Source organism: Tamandua tetradactyla, chromosome 2 (genome assembly GCF_023851605.1).
Source record: "Tamandua tetradactyla isolate mTamTet1 chromosome 2, mTamTet1.pri, whole genome shotgun sequence".
Classification (NCBI taxonomy): Eukaryota; Metazoa; Chordata; class Mammalia; order Pilosa; family Myrmecophagidae; genus Tamandua; species Tamandua tetradactyla.
In genome coordinates, this window is record NC_135328.1 from 102,030,594 (window position 1) to 102,054,093 (window position 23,500).

General features: G+C 40.5%; 1 long non-coding RNA gene across 1 annotated transcript; it reads left to right on the plus strand.

Annotated features, from left to right (window-relative positions):
- The first annotated feature begins 19,022 nt into the window (after positions 1 to 19,022).
- LOC143673632 (uncharacterized) lies at positions 19,023 to 22,996 on the plus strand. The gene is made up of 2 exons (XR_013170491.1): positions 19,023 to 19,666; positions 21,544 to 22,996. It is a non-coding gene; the product is annotated as an uncharacterized LOC143673632 (long non-coding RNA).
- The last annotated feature ends 504 nt before the right edge of the window (positions 22,997 to 23,500 follow it).

Genomic DNA, 23,500 nt, shown 5'->3' on the forward strand with positions numbered 1-23,500 from the left:
ACAAAGGTTAGTCTCTAAGTTACCCTTTACCTTCTAAAACATTTGCCTCTTCTGCCCATCTCAGCATTGCCTAATATAAAAATGGCCATCAACTAAGGAAGCTTTAATGTGTGATCATTATAGGCAACAGTTCTGGAGCCACACTGTCTCAAATCAGGTCCCAGCACTGCCGTATACTAGCTGCGTGACCTTGGACAAATTACTTAACCTATCTGTGAATCAGTTTAATCATCTGTAGAATGGAAACAATCATGGTACTCACCTCACAGAGTTGTTTATTGTTCTAGTTTGCAAGCTGCCAAAATGCAATATATCAGAAATGGAACAGCTTTTAAAAAGGGGAATTTAATAGGTTGCAAGTTAACAGTTTTAAGGCCATGTAAATGTCCCAATTAAAGCAAGTCTATAGAAATGTCCAATCTAAGGCATCCAGGAAAAGATACCTTGATTCAAGAAGGCTGATGAAGTTCAGGGTTTCTCTCTCAAGTGGAAAGGGACATGGCGAACACAGTCAGGGTTTCTCTCTCAGCTAGAAGGGCACGTGGCAAACACGGTGTCATCTGTTAGCTTCCTCTTCAGCTCCCTGGGAGGCATTTTCCTTCTTCATCTCTGAAAGTCACTGGCTGGTGGACTCTCTGCTTTGTGGTTCCGCGGTGTTCTCTGTTGTGGCTTTTTTGTGGCTCTGTCATTCTTCTTTGATCTCTCTGAATCTCCAGCTTTCTCCAAAATGTTTCCTCTTTTATAGGATTCCAGTAAAACCAGCCAAGACCCACCTGGAATGGGTGGAGACACATCTCCACCTAATCCAGTTTAACACTCACTCTTGAGTCAGTCACATCTCCATGGAGATAATCTAATCAAGCTTCCAACATACAGTGCTAAATAGGGTTTAGAGAAATGGCTGCCTTTACAAAATGGAAATAGGGTTAACAAGTGGCTTTTCTAGGGTACATAAATCCTTTCAAACCAGCACATTCCACCCTCTGGACCCTAAAAAAGACATTTTTTCCCCATATACAAAATATCAGAGAAGCTTCAACCATTTCAGTAACAATACAAATACAATACAAGGTTAAAAACCAGTGCAAAATCTCATCAAAGTTAGTTACAAAGATGATCTGTTTTAAGGCAAAATTTTCTCTGCTAGCTCTGGACATGTAAAAATTCAAAACAACTTAATTGCTGCCAATATGCAAAGGAGGAATGGTGACGGGATACATATACTCAATTCCATAGGGAGGAAGGAACACAGGGTCACAGGACCCGTACAGTTTTGAAAATCCACAGGGCAAAGTCCATTAGATTTCAAAGTCTGAGAGTCATTTATCTTCGGGGTTTTAGAAAGCAGCAATTCCACCCTTTCTAAGGGCCTAAGCAGTGGCCCACCTCTCTCCAAATGAAACCTTGGGGGACATTGGGGAAACCACCTTTTTCTCAGCTCCACCCTCTCCATGTATTGGGGCCACACCCAGGCTCTCTTCCGTCTCCAGAGCACATGCTCAACCCCTCCATGTGGTGACAGCCAGGCTCTCCCCAAACCCCAAGGAATGTGCTTCATCCTCTCCAAGGCCTGAGGTGACATGACTCTTCCACTGCAATGAGATGGAAGGCCCATCCTCTCTCTGCCTTTGGGGCAAACTCACCCTCTCCACCTGCTTGGGTGGGTCCGCTCCCCTGGCCAGAGGCTTCTTGACTTCAGCCCCCAGATTCCGTGGCTTTGCCTCTGAAGTTATTTTTCCTCCAACATATTCCTCTCAGCCCCAATTGGCAGTGGTTTTCTTCATACAGATCCCTCAACACTCTCGTTGGCTTTCTATGCAGTAGCCTCAGATCGTGCCCATCAGACATAAGGAGTTTCCACAAATCCTTCCTGGATAACTCCATAACCAATCCTGGCTTTCTCTGAAATGGCTGACTGTTTCCACGTTTGGCCAAATCCTCATGTGGGGCACCATTCTCTGGGGTCCCCCTTCCTGGAAGCCCAGAATTTTCCAGATCATCAATTTCTGGTTTCTTTGTACCCAAGAGTTCAATTCTCAGCTTATATCTCTCCTGTTGCATTTTACTATAAGCTGTGAGGAGAAACCAGGCTGCACTTTTGACATTTAATATGGATATCTCTTCTGCTAAATATCCACGTTCATGGCTTTTAAAATCTGCCTTCCTGCCAAAACCACTAGTCAATTTTGCCAGATTTTCTGCTATTTTAAAACAAGGCTCACCTTCCTTCCAGTCTATAATAACACATGCTTCATTTCTGTCTAAGGCCTTATCAGAAGTGTCTTTAAAGTCCACATTTCTGCCAACAGTCTCTTCAAAGCATTCTAAGCCTTCTCTATGAAGCTCCTCACAACTGCCCCCACATCTTCCCCTTATCCATTTAAAAAGCAAACTGCAGCAGCACCCCACTTCTGACACCAAAATCTGTTCTAGTTTGCCAAAGCTGCCAGAATGCAACACACCAAAGATGGATTGGCTTTTAATAAAAGGGAATTTATTTAATTAAAAACTTAGAGTTCTTCAGAGGAAAGGCAGCTAACTCTTATCAAGGTTCTGTTTTACACGGGAAGACACAGGCTGATCTATGCTGGCCTTCTCTCCAGGTTTCTGGGTTCCAACAGCTTTCCCCAGGGTGATTCCTTCTGTATCTCCAAAGGCCTCAGCTGAGCTCTGAGTGCTGAGATGACGTATGCTGAACTGCTTGGGCTGTGCTACATTGAGCTCTCTCATTTAAGCACCAGCCAATTAAATCAAACATCATTCATTGTAGCAGGCACATCTCCTAGCCGACTGCAGATGTAATCAGTGGCAGATGAGCTTCACATGCCATTGGCTCATGGCCACAGCAACAGAACTAGGCACCTTCACCTGGCCAAGCTGACACCTGAACCTAACTATCACATTTATGAAGGTAAATGAATTTATATATGTGAAGCCTTTAGGAGAGTGCCTGGTAAGTGTATGCATGCAGTTAAAGTTATTAATACACATACACATATTTACTCTGTTCTAGGCAAGTGATATCTCCAATTCTCAGTCACATGTTGGGCATAATTATCCTCATTCACAGATGAGGAAACTGAGGCACAGATAAAGTAAAAAGACTCGGTTTCTTTCACTATCTCTGGATCATCTGACAATGTTTTTTGTTTGTTAGTTTTTGCATGGGCAGACACTGGGAAATGAATGACAATATATTTTTAAAATACTATCTTTTCAAAGAAAGCCTGGAGAGCAAAACACCTTGGGCACAGAGGCAAATGGAAAACCCGTTTCAAGTATCTGAAGGGATATGGGAGGGACCAAAAATGAACCTGGTTCTCTGTTGTGTTAAGAGAAATGAAACAAAATAGATTTATTATGCCTAATAGATTTAAAATGGAGTTGGGAGGCCCTATTCTGGAGGTTACTCTTGCAGTCTCAGCCAGATATCATGAACTACCAAAGTATGCCAAGCCCCAAGCAACAATGTTCCTCAAAATCCTAAAATAAAGAACTCAGTAAACAATTAACCTGAAGGACATTTTAAACACCCCAAATGTCCATCAATCACAAACAACTTATGTCATGAGGCATGCAACAAGGCGAATGAATCTTGAGGACGTTATATTGAGCAAAATAAGCCAGAAACAAAAGGACAAATATTGTATGGTCTCATTTAGAAAATACTTATAAAAAAAGTAGGGCCTAGATTGTAAGCTCTTACAGCAGTCACATTTATTTCTGAGCTCTAGGTGTTATTTCTAAATTCTGAGATGGTGTGTTCTTTGTGTATTGTCAGACAGTTCCTGGATTGGTAAGTACCTATGTGACATTTAAGACTCAGCATTAGAGTTCTGCAGCTCTGAAAGTCAGTATTGCTCCATACAGCAACTGTTAAAGAAGGTGTAAAAGAGATCAGACTTCAATTAGAGATATGAATGAAACTGATCTGGTTGGGACTAAGGTAAATCAGATTCAGGGTAAAGGATGATATTGTCTGTACTTTAGAACTTTGCCTTTGTAGACCAAAGAAAGAGATGTTTATTTTGTCAAAAATTTAGATTTTCTGTAGCACACAATCTAGCTTAACCTGTCTAGTCAATTTATTTAAACAACCTAAACACATGGAGCCTAGGCTAGGGAATGAGATTTTGTTATTCTGTATAGTTTAATGTAATACCCATAAACATTCCAGAGGTTGTTGGGAAGATAATAAAAAAATTTTTGAAAGTCCCTTGAGGGTCTGGACAAAATATGAAACTATTAAACTTCCCCACCTGGGAAATTACGGATAATCTCTCAAGCATTAGGCACACCCAATTTAATAAGCCAAGCCCTTAATCTTGAGGCTTGCTCTAATGAAACTTATTTCTATAATGGGGAAACTAAGCCTATCTAAAATTATGCCTATGAGTCACTTCCAGAGAACCTCTTTTGTTGTTCAGATGTGGCCTCTCTCTTTCTAAATCCAACTTTGAAAATAAACTCTTTACCTTCCCAACTACATGGGTGATAACTTCTAGGGTTGTAAGTCTCCCTGGCGTTGTGGGACATGACTCCCAGAAATGGGCCTGGGCCTAGCATTGTGAGATTGACAATGTATTCTTTACCAAGAGGGGGAAAAGAAATGTAACAAAATAAAGTTTCAGTGGCTAAGAGATTTCAAATAGAGTTGAGAGGCTATTCTGGAGGTTATACTTATCTGAGCTTCAGCTAGATATTGTAAATTGCCATGGTATGCCAAGCCCTAACAAACAGTATTCCTTTAAACCCTAAAGAATACTCAGGGCTCTATCTGAGACTCTATAAAAGTTTCACCTAATAAGTTTATTTTTCAAATACTCAAAAACCTCCAGATTGTTCCTGTGCCAGAAAGCCCTGAGACCCACAGGTACCAGTTTCTCCAAGAACATCAACTGGTTGCATCCCCCTACCCCATAATGTTGACACCCCTTTTCAACATGAAGAAGTTAGAATGGTCATTGCCTAGATACCTCTGAAGATTAGGAGATGAATCAAATGAGGGAGGGAGTTGTAACAGAGAAGATAGGGTTTAACAAACGATTATGACTGTTGAATCATTATATAGATATTTCTTTTTAGTTTCTAATGTATTAGAATAGCTAGTAGGAACTACCTGAAATTGTGGACCTGTAACCCCTACTATTCTTTAAAATTTGTTCTATAACTACTTGTTAAACTGTACATTGAAGTTTATCACTTTTCTGCATATATGTTATATTTCATAATAAAAAGTGTTTTTTAAAGGAAACTGAGAAACTTATCTAAGCACATCATCAAGCTTGACAAATTATTCGGAACTCATGACTCTGACTATTCTAATCCTCCTTTAAATACCTTCTGCCTGACTCTTATATGTCCTACCTTAGCCTTCTATAGTGACAAGATTTCCCAAATCCTACTGAAGATCCAGTGGGTTTGGCAAAATAATTCAATCTTATCATTCAGATTTATAAGCCTGGACACTCAGACTTTTATAAATTAATTCATATGACTGCTGGTGAAGGTAATGCCAAAATTTGGATAGATAATGCTAATTAGAGAAATCCCTTAAATGACTTTTTAAATGAAGAGCTACTAACAAAACAGAAGCATTTAAGCTAGCTAAGGATCGTCATAAGATAATACCTGGAGTTTTTCCCCAAATTATTGTTTGGAGAAAAATCCAACACCACACCCAGAAACTCGAGCCCATATATGAATATTGTAACAGGCTGGAGGTACCTCTAAAGAATTCTCAGGTCTTGGCTATATTAACTCCAAAACCTCTACCCCTATGTGGCAGCCTGATGCCTGAACCCCTCCAAAAGCCCATAACAGACCTACTTTACCAAGGACAAAGGCAAGAAAGTAAATAATCTCCCTGAAGGGGGAAAAAGGAATTATGGATAGAAAAAACAGCATGATTGTATCTTAGTCTTAAACACTAATTTTAGTAAAACATTGTGCTGGTTTGAAAGGATGTATGCACCCTAGAAAAGCCATGTTTTAATCCTAATCCCATTTTGTAAAGATAGCCATTTCTTCTAATCCCTATTCAGTACTGTATGTTTGAAACTTTAGATCATCTCCCTGGACATGTGACTCAATCAAGAGTGGTTGTGAAGATGGATTAGGTGGAGACACATTCTAGGTGGGTCTTGATTACTTTACTGGAATCCTATGAAAGAGAGATTCAGAGAGAACAGAGAAGGATGACAGAATGCTACAGAACGACAAAGCAGAGAGTCCACTGGCCATCGAGTTTTGGAGATGAAGAAGGAAAATGCCTCCCAGGGAGCTGGAGAGGAAGCTGGCAGATGACACTGTGTTCACCATGTGCCCTTCCAGCCAAGAGAGAAACCCTAACCATGTTCGCCATGTGCCTTTCCACTTGAGAGAGAAACCCTGAACTTCACCAGCCTTCTTGAACCAAGGTATCTTTCCCTGGATGCCTTAGATTGGACATTTCCATAGACTTGCTTCAACTGAGATATTTCCACAGCCTAAAAACTGTTAACTTGAAACTTATTAAATTCCCCCTTTTTAAAAGCCATTGTTTCTGGTATGTTGCATTCCGGCAGCTAGCAAACTAGAACAAACTTCAAGTCTTAGACCCCATAAATTACTACACTAGAGACCCGATGTGCTCATACTATATGGAATGTCTTGGTTCTGAAATCATATATTTCCATGTGCATTTACTTTGTGAAGTGCGAAACATCCAAGCTGGCCATACACTGGAAAACTTCTCCTATTCGTATGTCCTAATAAACCCATGTCCACTTCTGTGCCTGGCATGTTTTTCAGTCTAGCAGCCATCCCCTCCTGGGCTCTGTATGAGCTTGGTCTGGGCCTGAACTCCTATTTAATTTTACTTTTGTTAATGGCCTTTCCACAGAACTGAGCACCACTCTAAAATGTAAACAACTAAATTGGGCCACAGTGAAATCCAATGATTTAGTAAATTTTATAGATTAGATTGCACCTTTAAAAGGCTGAGAAAAAGAAATCCCTCCAAACTGAAACAGCAGCTAAATAAGTCCCAGGCACCAGGGTTCAGGACATTTTTGCGTGTGACTCTGTAAACAACCTGGAAATTAGAAAAGAGACTCCCAGGCTACCCACGAACAGCCTAATGCTCTTTGCCCTTGAAGAAAGGAAAGTGCCTTTCAATGTGATGGCTAGGGCTGCCCTGGAAAACTGCAGAGGCTTTTCCCATTGTCCAAGTCACATCTTTAGGCAAAATAGATCTGATAATTGGAAACAATTGGAAACGAGGGCATAGGGGCTTTAATAGGGACTGGGGTCACCTTATCTGTCTTAAATCCCACTGCCCTCATTAACTCTCTTCCCTGGAGTACAAAAACAATTCACATGGTGGGAGTCTCCAACAAACCCATGACCATTTTTAATTCCCCCAATTCCCTTCAAGACTCTTGTATTAGCATGTTAAGTTGCCAGAATGCAATATACCAGAAATGGAATGACTTTCAAAAAGGGAATTTAAGAAGTTATATGTTTACAGTTCTAAGAAAGAAAAAGTGTCCAAATTAAGGAACCAACAAGAGGTTACCTTCACTCAAGAAAGGCTGATGCCATTCAGAACACCTCTGTCCGCTGGGAAGGCACATGGCTGGCATCTACTGGCCTTTGTTCCCAATTTGTTGCTTCCAGCTTTTAATGCCAGTAGTTTCCTCTCTAAACATCTGTGGGCCTTTCTTCACTCAGTTCTCTGGGTTTGGGCTTGCTTACCATCTCATGGGAAGGCACATGGTGATGTCTCCTGGGTTCTGAGGACATCCCGACACCATAAACAAACCACAAAATAAAGAACTCAGTGAGCTATTAACCCGAAGGACATTTGGAGCACCCCAAATGTCAACAAATCACAAACAACTTACCACATCTTCTTTTTTTCCTTCAAAAAACCTTGCCAGAAATGCCAAGATTAGACATGATTTGGGTTGCTACCTGAATCTGTGCTCCTGAATTGCCATTCTAAGGCCCCAAATAAATGCCTTCATGGCCTTGCAGCTTAGTTTGCTATCTCTTGGTTGTTTGGCAGGTTCCAGAGGGCAACATGTTATCAATAGATGAAAGATCAGGGTATGCAGAATTTGTTTACTCTAACAAAGAACTTTTTCTTTTCACATGCAATTTATTCCCAGTAGCTATACCAGTGCTTAGCACATAGCTTTCAGCTCTCATTAAATATCTGTTGAATAAGTGAAAGTGAAAGAGAGAGAGAGAAGAAGGAGGAGGAGGAGGAGGAGGAGAAAAGAGGAGGAAGAGGAGGAAGAAGAAGAGCAAGAGGAGGAGGAGGCAGGAAGGCAGGGAGGCAGGGAATAAGACAGGAAGGAAGATAGGAAGTGGGAAGGAAGGAAGGAAATAATAAAAGCTTTCCAAAATGGAATGGGCTGCCTCAGAAGCACTCCATCCCTGATGGTGGTTTAGGATAAATTACCTGTAAGGTCCTTCCAACTCTGACATTGATTATTTTAACCAAGTTTTTAGGCAGGAAAATGATCCTAGCAGCAACAGTTTGGGACAGGTAGAAGGGCCAAGATCCCAGTACAGGTACCCAACAGGATACCAAACAGGGATGAGTTCATATTTTCACCAAAAGATGTGCATTAGATGCCTCAGAGCAGAAGTGTTCATCATGGCCCAACCCAAAATGTAATATTATAATGATGAGAACAAATCAGCTACATCTGCATCCACATGGAAGAATCGATCAATGTCAGTGTGAAGTTCAAGAAGATCACCATCAATGAGTACATATTATAAAATCCATTTGTATAAAATTTATATAAATCTAATTGATGGGGCTATGGAGTAAGACTTCAGAAGAGCATTCACCTTTGGGGAAAAGGGTCAGGTAGTGATTTGAAGGGGGCTGAGTGGGTTTTTGGGGTGCTGATTATGTTCTAGTTCTTCATTTAAGCAGTCACTGCCCAGGCAAAAATGCTTTGTGAAAATTAGTGAAGCTATACACTTACAATTTGTATATGGTTTTGTATTTATGCTAAACAGCGATTAGAAAGATTTTTTTTAAGAAAAAGAAACCAAAAATGTTGTAGGCAAGAATCTGTTAACAGAAAATCATCTTTGTGTCTTTTTTAGCTTTGTATGCATGAAAATTTTACTATTTTAACCACTTTAAATCATGCAACTCAGTGGCATTTAGTATATCCACAGTGTTGTGCAACCATCACCATTATCTAGTTCTCAGAACATTTTCATCACCCCAAAAGGAAATAGTACAAAAGAAGCTGGTGCAGGGAGAGGACCAGGCAGGTGGGACACACTGGCCCTGCGGAGCCACTCCCGTCTTATCTCCAGGGGAACCAAACTTGCTCTTTGGTTTAAGTGCTAGAGCTGCACTCAGAGGAAAGCCAGGCCCTGGTGCCAGATGGCCTGGCTCACATTCTGACCCTTCCAGTTGCAAGATGGAAGATACTAGGCAAAGTGGGAGACATCGAGTACAACCTCTCTGACCCTCAGTCTCTTCCTTCACTAAATGCAAACCTAGCCTCCCCCCAAAAATCTTGAGAATCAAATAAGATCAAAACCTTCACAGGGCTGAGAACAGTACCTGCCGTGTACGTGAGGCACTTAATAGATGCCAGCCATTATCACCATTACTATTTACTATTCCCTACCAATTTCCCTGGAGAATTGTTCAATGAACCACTTAAATCCCCTAAGAGCCCAGAGAACAAAAATGAAAGCCGTCAGCTTAGTCAATAATGATAAACCAAAGAACCCAGTGTGGAGGGCCAGAAGCAATCAATCAGGCCCAAGCAGGAGCAATCAATTAGGCCCAAGCAGGAAAACTCCCCACAACATTGGGGTGGAATATCCCCAAGAATTAAACAATAACCAATGTTAGGAAACTGAGAGAACAGAATGTGTTTTGGCAATGACTAATGGCATTTTTCTGCTTCTATGATACACTTGCTTGCTAGCAACTGCAAAACCACAACATGATTTTTATAAGCACACCTTGAAAACCTCTGGGGGCTGCTCTCTGAATCTTCCTTCTTGGAAGTTTCTGAGGCAGTCGCTGGCCGGCTAGTAAAGACTCCAAATTGGCTTGCAGTTTTGAATTATGTGGTCTCTCTTTCGGTGAGCCCCACATTTGGAGGTCCCAGCGAGATTGTCCCTAATGGGACATCTGGTGACCACAGGTCCTGGGGACCACCCCCGGGACTGAGGTTGGCCTAGGGGAAGGCCTCGGAGAGATGTTCCTCCACCCCAGGCGAGGACCAGGAACCATGCCGGTTCTACAGGACCCTCTGAAATTATACAAAATCTGGTGGAGTCATCTGTTTCTGGAAACCTCACCGGTGAGTACAGGTCTGTTATTGGATCCAGTGAGGACCTCTGGAAGGCTGGACACAGCATTACTTCCAAAGTCAGGTCCCGGAGCAGGATGTTGCCCGGGCTTCTGGTTAGGAATCAAGTGAGGATAAGGCTTTTGCGTGACTTGGTTTAGTTTGTCCCTTCTCTCATCTGTTGGTCTCATCGCATTCTGTATTGTTCTTGTCATAATTGCCATGGATCAGTCAAGCTTATCTGTCTGTACTCCCTTCAATGTTTTTTGAAAAATTTCCAGGAATTTCAGCGGAAGGCTGGAGACTACGGAGCCCCTGTCAACGCCTTCAACTTGAAAAAAATTCTGCTCATGGGAGTGGCCATTTTTGGTTCTGGGTGGCCTCCCGAGAGAACCACAGATCTATCTGTGGCTTATAAAGTCCAAAGAACAATTTTTGGTAATCCCGGCTATCCTGACCAAATCCCCTATATACTAATTTGGATTGAAATTTTAACAGAAAAACCCAAGTGGTTACGGTTTTGCCTGGAGTCCCAAAAAGAAAAACCCACAGAGCCAAAATGGCCCTCTTAATGAAAACCATTGAAAAAAGAAAGGGAAACCAAGGGAAAAGGTTGGGCCTAGATGCAAACCAATGCACCTACTGCAAAAAAAAAATGGACATTGGAAAAATGAATGCCCTAAAAGAACTTAAAGGACTGAAACCAGCTCCCGTTCTAGTTGAAGAGGTGAATTGATGGGGCCGGGGCTCCATTCCATTGAGCCCCCGGGAGCCCAAGGTCACCTTAGAAATCGGGGGCAAAGCCTATAAAACTTTTTGTGGATACTGGGGCGACCTTCTCCATCCTCCAGCAGGCAGAAGGGCCCTTATCTAAGGAAAAAATCCCCATACAGGGAGCACTGGGAAAGACGAAGTCCTACCCATGGACTAAGACTAAGATCACTAACCTTGGGGAAGGAGCTGTCACCCCCTCATTTCTTATAATGCCAGAGTGTCCATATCCCCTTTTGGGGAGAGACCTTCTCCAGAAATTACAAGCCACCATCTCTGTCAAAAATGATTTGGCCAAGCTCTCCTTCAATACAGACCCCTCGGCAATCCTCCTCACTTGCCCCTTATCAGAAGAGTATTTACTTACCGCAGAAGTGGCGCTGCTGGCCCCAGGCCCATATTTGTGGGAACTTAAAGAAAAAATATGAGGTGAATGGGCAGAAACTAACCTACCAGGATTAGCCACCCACCAGCCCCCCATTGTTGTCCAGCTGACTAGCACCACCACCCCAATCAAACCCCGACAATACCCAATAAGCCTAAAGGCTAAAAAAAGGCATTGCAGTCCATATCAAAAGACTCCTGGAGGCAGGTATTTGAGTCCCCTGCCATTTCGCCTGGAACATCCCTCTTCTCCCGGTCCCAAAACCTGGGACCAATGATCTCCGAGAGGTAAACAACAGAATTGAAACCATTCACCCCACTGTGCCTAACCCATATACGCTCTTGAGCCTGTCACCTCCCAGCCAGCAGGTCTACACTGTTCTGGACTTAAAGGATGCCTTCACTTTGCTTCCCCTGGTTGCAATAAATCAACCCATCTTTGTTTTTGAATGGACTGACCCAGAGGGGGGTTCTCTGGACAACTAACCTGGACTCGTTTGCTGCAGGGTTTCAAAAATTCTCCCACTCTGTTTAATGAGGCCTTAAGCCAGGGTCTGGCTCGTTTTAGACAAGAGCATCCAGAGATAACTCTCTTACAATATGTGGATGACCTCTTACTGGCAGCTAATAACCTGTCAGACTGCAAAAAGGCAACCAAAAACTTGTTACAGGAACTAACCCAGTTGGGCTATCGGGTCTCAGCCAAAAAGGCCAAACTAATAGCTCTGACCCAGGCTCTAAGGTGGGGAAAAGGGAAGGTTGTCAAACCTTCAACAAATTATGCCTTTGCAACTGCACACATCCATGGGGCACTATATCAGGAGTGGGGACTTCTGACATCGGGAGGAAAGGAAATAAAAAATATACCAGAAATACTCACCTTGCTAGAGGCTATCTGGTTGCCAAAACGGGCAGCCATTATACACTGCAAAGGACATCAGACTGCAGAAACTCAAATTGCCAGAGGAAATGTCCTGGCTGATAAAATGGCAAAAGAGGTTGCCCAAAAACCAGTGGGGATGCTGTAGATACTTCCTATCTTACCAGCGCTAGTGCTGCTGAGCCCTCTAAAATATACCGGGAAAGAAATTAGACTGGGCAAAGCTCTGAGCACTAAAACAGATCCGGATGGTTGGAAAACTCTCCCAGATGAGAGAATCCTAGTGCCAGAGCACCTGGGAAAAACTTCAGTTACCCAGGTTCACCAAAGTACTGAAACTAACTGAACTCTTACAGAGAGATTACTGCATTCCCCAATTGCAACAAGCTGGCAGGTATCATCCAGATGTCACATCTGCACCCAGGTAAATTCCAGCTAAGGGAAAAAAATGCCCCAAGGAACCAGGCTGAGGGGACAAGCCCCAGGGGAGCAGTGGGAAGTAGACTTCACGGAAATATTACCTGGTCCATATGAATCCAAATGCCTGTTAGTCTTCATCGACACCTTCTCCGGATGGACGGAGGCATTTCCTACCAGCACTGAGACAGCACAGATAATAATAATAATAAAAACTAATTTCTGAAATTATCCCCCGATTTGGCCCCCCAATTGCAATGGGGTTTGACAATGGGCCGGCGTTCATCGCCCAGCTTGCACAATTATTAGTGGAAATGTTAAATATCAAATGAAAATTGCATTGCATTTATAGGCCACAGAGTTCAGGGCAAGTTAAAAGAAGGAATAAAACAATAAAAGAAACTTTAAATAAATTAAAGCTCAAAACTGGCAAAAACGGGGTGAGTCTCCTTCCATTTGCCCTCCTAAGGACTAGATGTACTCCCTATGTAAAGGGAATTACCCCATTTGAAATCATGTTTGGGTAACCCCCCCCCCCCCCCACTAATCCCTAAATTCGGAGAAGAAAAAATAGCTGAATTAAATAACCATTCTCTTCTGAAATCATTACAGGCCCTGCAATCTACCACCCAGCAAACTTGGGAACTGGTGAAGGCAGCCCATCTGGGACCAACAAATCCTGCCCCTAAAAAAAGATCTATTTCAGGTGCAGCCTGGAGACCTGGTCTGGATAAAGAAGGTTCAGCCAGCCACCTTGGAGACCCCGTGGACGGGACCCCAGCCAGTGATATGAAAACTTATTTTCCCAGTCCCCATGGCTGACCACGCTCTTGTCCGCCATAGCAGGGCCCCTAATTCTCATACTATTAAGCTTAATGTTTGGACCCTAAATAATCAACTGTCTAATCTAATACATGCAAAGAAAAATACAAACTCTTAAATTGTTAGTCCTTGGAACCCAATATCAGCAAATTTATAATCAAAATAAAGAAACAATGATTTGATTCTCTCATAAAACCAGTGGGGAATGTGGAGGGCCAGAAGCAATCAATCAGGACCAAGCAGGAAAAGTCCCCACAACATTGGGGCAGAATGCCCCAATAACCAATAAACAATAACCAATGTTAGGAAACTGAGAGAACGGGATGTGTTTCGGCAACAGCTAACAGCATTTTTCTGCTTCTGTGATATACTTGCTTGCTAGCAACTGCAAAACCACAACATGATTTTAGCCTTTACAAGCACACCTTGAAAACCTCTGGAGGCTGCTCTCTGAATCTTCCTTCTTGGAAGTTTCTGAGACAGTCACTGGCCGACTAATAAAGATTCCAAATTGGCTTGCAGTTTTGAATTATGTGGTCTCTCTTTCGGTGCGCCCCACATCACCAGGCTGGGATCTTGCCATCGAAAGCAATGAAGAGAAATGCCAGGATAAATACCCAGGGCCAGTTTTCCTTGCCCCGACGACAGGTCCCAAAGGAAGTGTGCTGCCAAATGGCCACTTTGTGGGGCCCTCAGAATGCAGCCACCTCTCTCAAGACCCCACTATTACCAGGGAGTAACAGATGGAGGAGAAAATTCAGAGCTGGCACACGATAACCATCTGCTCTCCGTTCACAATATGCAGCCCAAGGTATTTTAAAATCTCAATCTTTCTTTTTTAAAATTGTTATCTAATTAAATACTGAAAACTAGACATGATTTTGTTCCAAACACTCCCCAAACCCCACCAGCATCTAAAAATCCCTCTCCTTCATGTGTTTATGATTGTGTAAATATTGCAAACATTTAAACTGGTTATTGTATAATATTGCAAGTCCTGGATAGAGTTACCTTAAAAGTGCTGACAGCTACTTATGCATGATGGCAGGAATGGCAGATAGTTTCTGCCCCCTGTAGAACAAGCAATGAACACTGCCTAATTTGGAGCAAGTGTCACAGTTCTCCACCACCCCAGAAATTCCAGACCTCTGCCTAGCTCTTTATTTTTGTATATTTATTTTTATTGATATATATTAAACATTCACAAATGATGTAATCATCCAAAGTGTATAATCAATGGTTCACAAAATCATCATATAGCTGTGCATTTATCACAATTGACTTTTTTTTTCTTTACTGTGAAAAGTAACATATATACAAAAAAGCAGTAAATTTCAAAGCACATCACAACAATTAGTTGTAGAACAGATTTCAGAGTTTGGTATGGGTTACAATTCCACAATTTTAGGTTTTTATTTCTAGCTGCTCTAAGATACTGGAGACTAAAAGAAATATCAATATAATGATTCAGCACCCATATTTATTTTTTAAACCTTACCTTCTCTGCATAACTCTACCATCACCTTTGAGTTTTCTCCCACTCTTTAGGGGTATTTGGGCTATGCCCAGTCTAACATTTTAATGTTGGAAGGGGCTATTGATAATATCAGATGGGGGATGGAACTAGCTGATGTTCTGGAGAGGCTGACCCCTCTGCCAACTGCAGTATTAATTAACAAATTCAGGCTGCTGAATACAAACACAAAGCACGGACAAACCCAGAGCAAGCAGGAAAGGAAACCTGAGGTCTTTCCTTGCAGAAAGCAGGTGGGACTGATGGAAAAAAAAAAAAAGCAAAGCATGGACGCTTTTGGAGTCTGCCAAGCTAAGAATACTGGAAAAGGGCCGTTGCCCAAGAAAAGGGGCTGTGCCAGTTTGGAAATATTATGTAACCCAGAAAAGCCATGTTTTAATCCTGATCCAGTCTTTGTGGGAGCAGCTGTTGCTTTTAATCCTGATTCAACATCGCATGTAGAAGATTTTGATTGGATTATCTCCATGAAGGAGTGGCATGGCCAGTTGTGGGTGTGACTTTTTTTGATTAGATGGAGATATGACTCCACTCATTCCTGTGGGTCTTGATTAGTTTGCTGAAATTCTTTAAAGGGGGAAACATTCTGGAGAAACAACAGAGAGAGCTGACAGAAATGACAGAGCCAACAGATACTTCAGAGCAGAGCTGACACTTAGAGAACAGAGGCACAGATGTTTGGAGGTGCTTGGAGCCTAGCAGACATTGCCATGAAATAATAAGCAAGCTAGAACCTGGAGAGAGCCAAGGGAAGCCAAGACATGAAAGTCAGCCCTGGAGAAACAAAGTGGCTCTGAAAAGGGACTTCTTGACTTTTTAAAAAAACTATTCTAACTATCTCATTAGATAGAGCCTTGGGCATTACAATTGTCAGCACTGACCCAGACAAGGGCAGAGTTAAAATATGTCTGAGAGACAAAGTAATTAGTCAAGTGAAGGAGGTAATTCCCCAAAAGGTGCATCTTCCTCAAGGAAAGGGGGGTAGGGCCCAGCTCAAGTGGCAGCTCTCATTCAGAGAATTCAGACCTTGGGGACTGGAAAACAGAAACAGCTTAATCCCACCTTCTACCTCAGTTTCTGTCTCAACCACGCCTCTGGCAGGGACAGGGTCTGCTGAGAGTTAAAGCACCACATCAGTTTACACCATGGGGAGCTGCAGGGTGACCAGCACCACCTGCTGGGCAGGATAGGAAAAGCACAGAGCCAAGAGGCTTCGTAGGATAGTCTGCTAATCTGCTGGGTCTCATCCTCAGGGAAAGTTGATACTGAATACACCCTCCTGATACCTGGACCTGTCTTGTCTGGGAAAATCTGATTAGGTTCAATCATATCTGGGGCGACCCTCCTCAAAAAAAAAAGTTCCATAAAGGTAGGGTAAGAACCAGAAAAACAAGAGGTGAAAAATTCTGAACAGTTAAACAGAAGCTATGCCACAGGTCTAGAATAAGTTGAAATGAATGCCAAAGAACAGATAGAGAACAAAGCCAACCAACAAGGAAACCCTAGACAAAAGAGTGAAAACAACTTCCAAAATAAATTCATCAAGGAAATCAGATGCCTAGACACCACAAAAAAATTACAGGTCATACTAAGACAAATGAAGATATGGCCCAATCAAAGGAACAAGCTAACATTTCAAATGAGATACAGGAGTTGAAACAATTAATTAAAGATGTTCAAACAAACATGCTAAATTGAATCAAAAATCAAATCAATGAATTGAGGGAAGATATGGCAAAAGAGATGAAGGATAGAAAGAAGACATTGGGCAACCATAGAGAGGAAATTGAAAGTTTTGAAAAAACAAATGGCTGAATTTATGGGAATGAAAGGCACAACATAAGAGATGAAAAGCACAATGGAGCCTACAACAGTAGATTGGAAGAGGCAGAAGAAAGGACTTATGAACTAGAAGATGGGACTATATACAAGAACAGATAGGGGAAAGAATGGAAAAATATGTGTAGGGCCTCAGGAAATTAAATGACAGCATGAAGCACATGAATATACATGTTATGGCTGTTCCAGAAGGAGAAGAGAAGGGAAAAGGGGCAGAAAGAATAATGGAAGAAATAATCACTGAAAATTTCCCATATCTTACGAAAGACATAAAGTTTCAGACCTAAGAAGCACTGCATATGCTAAAGAGAATATATGCAAATAGAACTACTCCACGACACTCACTGATCAGACTGTCAAATGTCAAAGACAAAAGATATTTCTGAGAGCAGCAAGAGAAAAGTGAACCATTAAATATAACAAAGGCAAGATACCAAAGCAAAAAGTCAATGAGAAGGGAATATGGACAAATGAGTAAAAAAAAAAAAAAAAAGACAAGAATAAATAAATAATGGGGGGGATAAGGGGTATGGGGTGTTTGGGGTATTCTTTTTTATTTTTATTCTTATTTTTATTTTTTCTGGAGTAATGAAAATGTTCAAAATTGACTATGGTGATGAATGCACAACTATATGATGATACTGTGAACCATTATCTGTATACTTTGAATAATTATATGGCATGCAAATTTTAAAAAAAAATGAAACCAACTAGAGGAGAATGTTGCACGCAGGATGCCTTGGTAAGAAATACAGGGAAGGGTTCAAAAGCGCATTGGCAATGCATAAAGTATTAATAGAAATAAATAAAACCCACAATTTTTATCATTGATATTCATTTACTATATGTCAAGCATTGTGAGAAGCTAAAATCCCAAAAGGAAATAAATGACAGCAACCCTCCAATATTTGAAGATATTAGTGCTTCAGAGACCCAAATCCTGACTCGAACAATTACTTGTGTTTGACTCTGGGCAGTTTTCCCAAATCCTCTGTACTTCAGTCTTGCCATGTGTGAATCAATAAAATGAGGCTAAGTAATTCCAGATGGTTTTGCAACATAATATCTTCTAGAAAAACCTAGCACAATATCCAGTGTATTTTTGGCACTACCTTTCCCTTCTTCCCACCATCTGCACGATATGAGGGAGGTATCTAACAGCTCACATTAACCAAAGATCGGACAGCTTTGTTTCGTGAGGCAGGGAGTTCTCCATCCCTCACACTGTTTATATGACGAGGCTGGATAGCTACCTGCAGATAGTTAACATTTATATGATGCTTACTATCCATTGGGCACTACTGTCAGGTTTCACTGACAGATATTAATTTTTTTTTCCAGATACTAATTTTGATGGTCCTCGCAATAACCCGTGAAGTAGATACTATTACTATCAATATTTTACAGATGGGAAAATTAAGGCAGAGCAGCTAAGCAATTTGTCTCAGATTATAGAACTAGTGGGGACCAGAAATGTGAACCCAGAGATTCTTGGCTCTTGACCAACCACTTTACCAACTGCATATAAGCAATCGCGTGAAGGACATCTGGCTATACTGGGTGGGGGCTGTTGTCAATGGCTTTGATGTCCCTTCTAGCTGAGAGACCCCATGGACCTATAAGCTCAGTATGGGGTGGACAGCCAAAGAGCTGCAACCCTGGCAGCAGAAGAAACAAGTGTAAAACAGGAGGCAATAGATGCCCACACTTTGTAAGCCAAAGGAGCAGCATCTGCTAAGCTCAGGGAAGCACATCTCAGAGATGGGCCCGGAGGGGTGGGTGGGGGTGGGGTGGGGGGATGGGAGGGCAGGGGGGGAGGGGGGCAGAGAGAAAACCCAGCATTTCCAGGCAGGGCAGCGAACCAGAGCTGTCTGCTAAATTCAGACCCTAGGTGTCAACAGTGCGGCAGGATGACCAATCATTCTTCCATCCTTTTGTACTTTCATTTACACAGGAAATAACACCATCAGCAGCACTTATGGCTGTGCTACAGGGGCCACTGACGCACGGAGGGAGGCTGGGAAGGGCGTAGGTGGGAGAACATGTTGTTTGTTCCATCAGGCTACACACGCTCATGACACTCCACCTGCTGCTTCTCTCTTCAGTGCAGGGGGGCCACATCTGACAGCTGCTTATACAAGGCTCAGGTTGTTTGGAGGGGATGGGAGGGGACCCACATCACATATTTTCATCTCTGATTTTAAACATTAATTTGCATTTGGAGTCTGGATTTTTGAGGGGAGAAGGGAAAGAAGAGGATTCCTAGGCCGCAAAAGAACTTTTCTTTCCTTATTACCCTGTGCCTTTAAAAGGGCTCCAGTGTCTCATGCTAACTCCTATGCTAATGAAGGTTGTGACTTGGAGCTATGCACCCCAGAAAAACATGTTCTTAATCTTAAGCCATTCACCTGAACCCACTGTAAATGGGACCGTCTGATGAAGTTACTTTTGTTAAGATGTGGCTCAACTCAATCAAGATGGCTCTTAATCCTGTTACTGGAGGGTTTACAGAAAAGGCCTCAGAAAGAGAAGCCACAAGGGGCAGCCAGAAGTGGGAAGTTAGCTGAACTTGGAAGAGAAAGAAGCCATCACCAGGTGCATTACCATGGGATGGAAATGCCAAGGGGCCCCAGTGGTTGCCAACCACCCAGAAGATACCAACCCCAGGAGGAATCCAGCCTTCTTGCTTCTGAAAACGTGAGCCAATAAGTTCCTATTGTTAGGTCAACCCACTGTGTGACATTTGTTCTAGCAGCAGGGAAACTAAAACAGAAGTGATTAATTTTGCTGGGGAAAATGATAAAAATAATGCTGCTTTACATGTGACTATCAGTTGGTAGAATGCTTTCACAGGCTCCACCTTGTTTGAGCCTCATCCTGCATCTATGGAATAAACAAGCCAAGAATTATTATCCCCATTATATTGATAAGAAAAGCAACATTCAAGGAGATGCTAAACTGTACTCGAAACGGTACTGTTTGCTTTTCAGAACCAGAAATGTCCCCAGATTTTAAATCAAATATTTCATATAATTAGTTCATCTTATATTATAGAGCATCAGTCTTATTCAAACTTTCTGTTTACACACTACGGATTATTTGCTGGTCACAAGAGGAGAAATGTTAAGAGCTGGAGCAGGGAAGGAGTGTTCTAGATTTAAAAAGATCTATGAGACATAATGACCATATGCAATGTGTGACCCTTAATTGGATCCTGATTTGAACAAATCAGTGAAAGACATATTTGGGATCAGAAGGGAAAATGTGAATATGGACCAGGAAATGGATGGCATTGCTGATAATCTTGCTACGTGTGATAATGGTGTTGTAGTATACAGAATTTTTTAATTTTATTTTAAGTGCTTCCTACTGAAGTATTAAGGATGAATTGTCCTGATATCTTTAAATTACTTTAAATACTTTAGTCAAAAATTATACATGAAGCATATATGGCAATATGTTGACAATTATCAAATCCAGGTGATAGAAAAATAGGTGTTTATTTACTCATCTCTATTTTTTATAGGTTTAACATTTTTATAATAAAAAGTTAAAAACTGTTGAGGAAAACTGCGATTCATTTTTTTACTAACTTGAATGTTTTCAACCTTTTATTTTTCACTCTTCCTGACTCCCTTTCACTGTATAGAAAATTTGGTGTGTGAGATGTAAAGGAAAGAAGCAGATAGATTTCACATTTGACTGAAACTCTACAGCCATAATCATCTTTGCTTATGCCACTCTAGCTGACAAAATACACAGAATATGAAGACTTTCCACAGAAAACAAAATAGGACTCTAAAGGAGCCTTAAGAGAAATACCTTTCTAGAAACACAAGAATTTTTTCTTGCTTTTTTTCATTTTGAAATAATTTCAAACATAAAGTTGCTGCAGTAATACTACAAGAACTCCTGTGAACCCTTCGCCCAGATTCCTATTTAACTCTTTGCTACATTTGCTTTCATTTTCTCTATAAAGTTATTTATCTATTTCTTTGGAACCACTTAAAGTAAACGGCAACCATCATCCCTGTTTACCATTAAATATTTCAGTTAGTTTTTCCTAAGAATAGCGACTTGTTTTACATAACCACAGCATGACTATCAAATTTTAAAAATTAAACATATACAGTCCATATACGAACTTTGCCAATTGTCCCAACAAGCTCCTTCATAGATTTGCCCCCCATCTAGAATCTAGAAACTAATCCAGGATCATGCTTTGTACTTAGTTGTCATGTGCCTTTAGTTCCCCTTAATCTGGAACAGTTCATCAGTTGTTCATGACAGGAATATTGAAGAATATTTGCCAGTTGTTTTGCATAATGTTGCTCATATTAGGCAGAAAAGCTAATAACTCTATCTGTATTCTTTAGGGCTTTATCAATTCAGTCTTTCTCGTCTCCAAGAAGAGCATGAATTTTATTATTATTATTTTTAAAAATTTCTAAAAAGTTTTTATTGATATATATTATATATTCACATACCATGTAATCATCCAAAGTGTACAGTCAATGGTTCACGTCGTCACATAGCTGTGCATTCATCATCACAATTCACTTTTTTTTTTTCAGGATTATTTTTAAAGGAGAGAAAAACTGAACCGTTAAACCTTGAAATCATAAAGAGAGACATTCTCCAGGAGAAGGTTCAGAAAGTCTCTACTGATGAGTGAAATTAGTTAACTAAGCTTACATGACAATATCAGGCTTAAGCCAGGTAAAAAGAGAACTTGGCAGCTATGGTAATTTAGCACTGAAGCATATTACCAAGAGAATTTCCAGATACACTTAAAAATACTGGTTTCTTTTTCTTAATTTGATTGCTAGGTTGATTTAACTTCTTATAGGAGTACAAATATTTCCTTATCTGTAGGTGGCAAGAAAAGCTCAACCAAAACAAGAAGATAAAACTGATGACTTCTTAAGATATCTCCCAGCATTTGGCTCCTCAGAAGGGAGGAACCTTTGAGAAAATCCAGTTCAATTCCCTTGTTTTACAGAGAAAAAAGACCAAGGCCCAAATTCTATACTACAGAAATAATCAGACAATTGCACATGGGTGTTTGTACAAGGATGTTTGTCCAGCACTGTTTGTAATAGTTGAGGAAAAGGAAATGATCTTGATGTCCACCACTGAGTTGTTTTTAAAAATTGTTTTGTCAATACTTTAGAATTCTATGTAGCCATTAAAATAATGATGTAGATGTATATTTAGTGAAAGATAACCATCATATATGAAATGGAAAAACAAACTCTACAATTGCATGTACAATAAATTCCATTTTTTGTTACATTAAATGTATATGAGTCACACCAATGTTTATAGCAGCGTTATTTACAATTGCAAAGAGATGGAAACAGCCGAAATCTCCATCAACAGAAGAGTGGCTAAACAAACTGTGGTATATACATACGATGGAATACTATGCAGCTTTAAGACAGGATAAACTTATGAAGCATGTAATAACATGGATGGACCTAGAGAACATTATGCTGAGTGAGTCTAGCCAAAAACTAAAGGACAAATACTGTATGGTCCCACTGATGTGAACAGACATTCGAGAATAAATTTGGAATATGTCCTTGATAACAGAGTCCAGCAGGAGGTAGAAACAGGGTAAGATAATGGCCAATTGGAGTTGAAGGGATACAGACGGTGTAACAGGACTAGATACAAAAACTCAAAAATGGACAGCACAATAATACCTAATTGTAAAGTAATCATGTTAAAACACTGAATGAAGCTGCATCTGAGCTATAGGTTTTTGTTTTGTTTTGATTTTACTATTATTACTTTTATTTTTTTATCTATATTAACATTCTGTATCTTTTTCGGTTATGTTGCTAGTTCTTCTAAACCAATGCATATGTACTAAGAAATGATGATCATGCATCTATGTGATGATGTTAAGAATTAATGATTGCATATGTAGAATGGTATGATCTCTAAATGTTGGGTTAATTTCTTTTTTTCCGTTAATTTAAAAAAAAAAAAAGAGAAGGGATAATTGGAGCTGAAGGGATACAGATTGTACAACGGGACTGGATATAAAAACTCAGAAATGGACAGCACAATACTACCCAATTGTAATGCAATTATGTTAAAACACTGAATGAAGCTGCATGTGAGGTATAGGTTTTTTGTTTTTGTTTTTGTTTTTTCTTTCTATTATTGTTTTAATTCTTATTCTGATGTCTTTTTATTTCTTTTTCTAAATCGATGCAAATGTACTAAGAAATGATGAATATGCAACTATGTGATGTTATTAAGAATTACTGATTGTACATGTAAAAAAAAAAATAAAAAAATAAATGTATATGAGTGTGTATAGATGTAGGAAAAGTCTGAAAATAAATACACTAAAATGTCACTATTGACATTTTATTTATTGTCTCTAGGCAATAAGAGAACTTATTTTAATGGACTTATTAATCTTTAATAAAGAGATTTACTTTATTAAATATTTAATTAATTTAAAATAAAGTATTACTTTATTAAGCAGGAAGAGTAAAATTATCTTCATTTCAA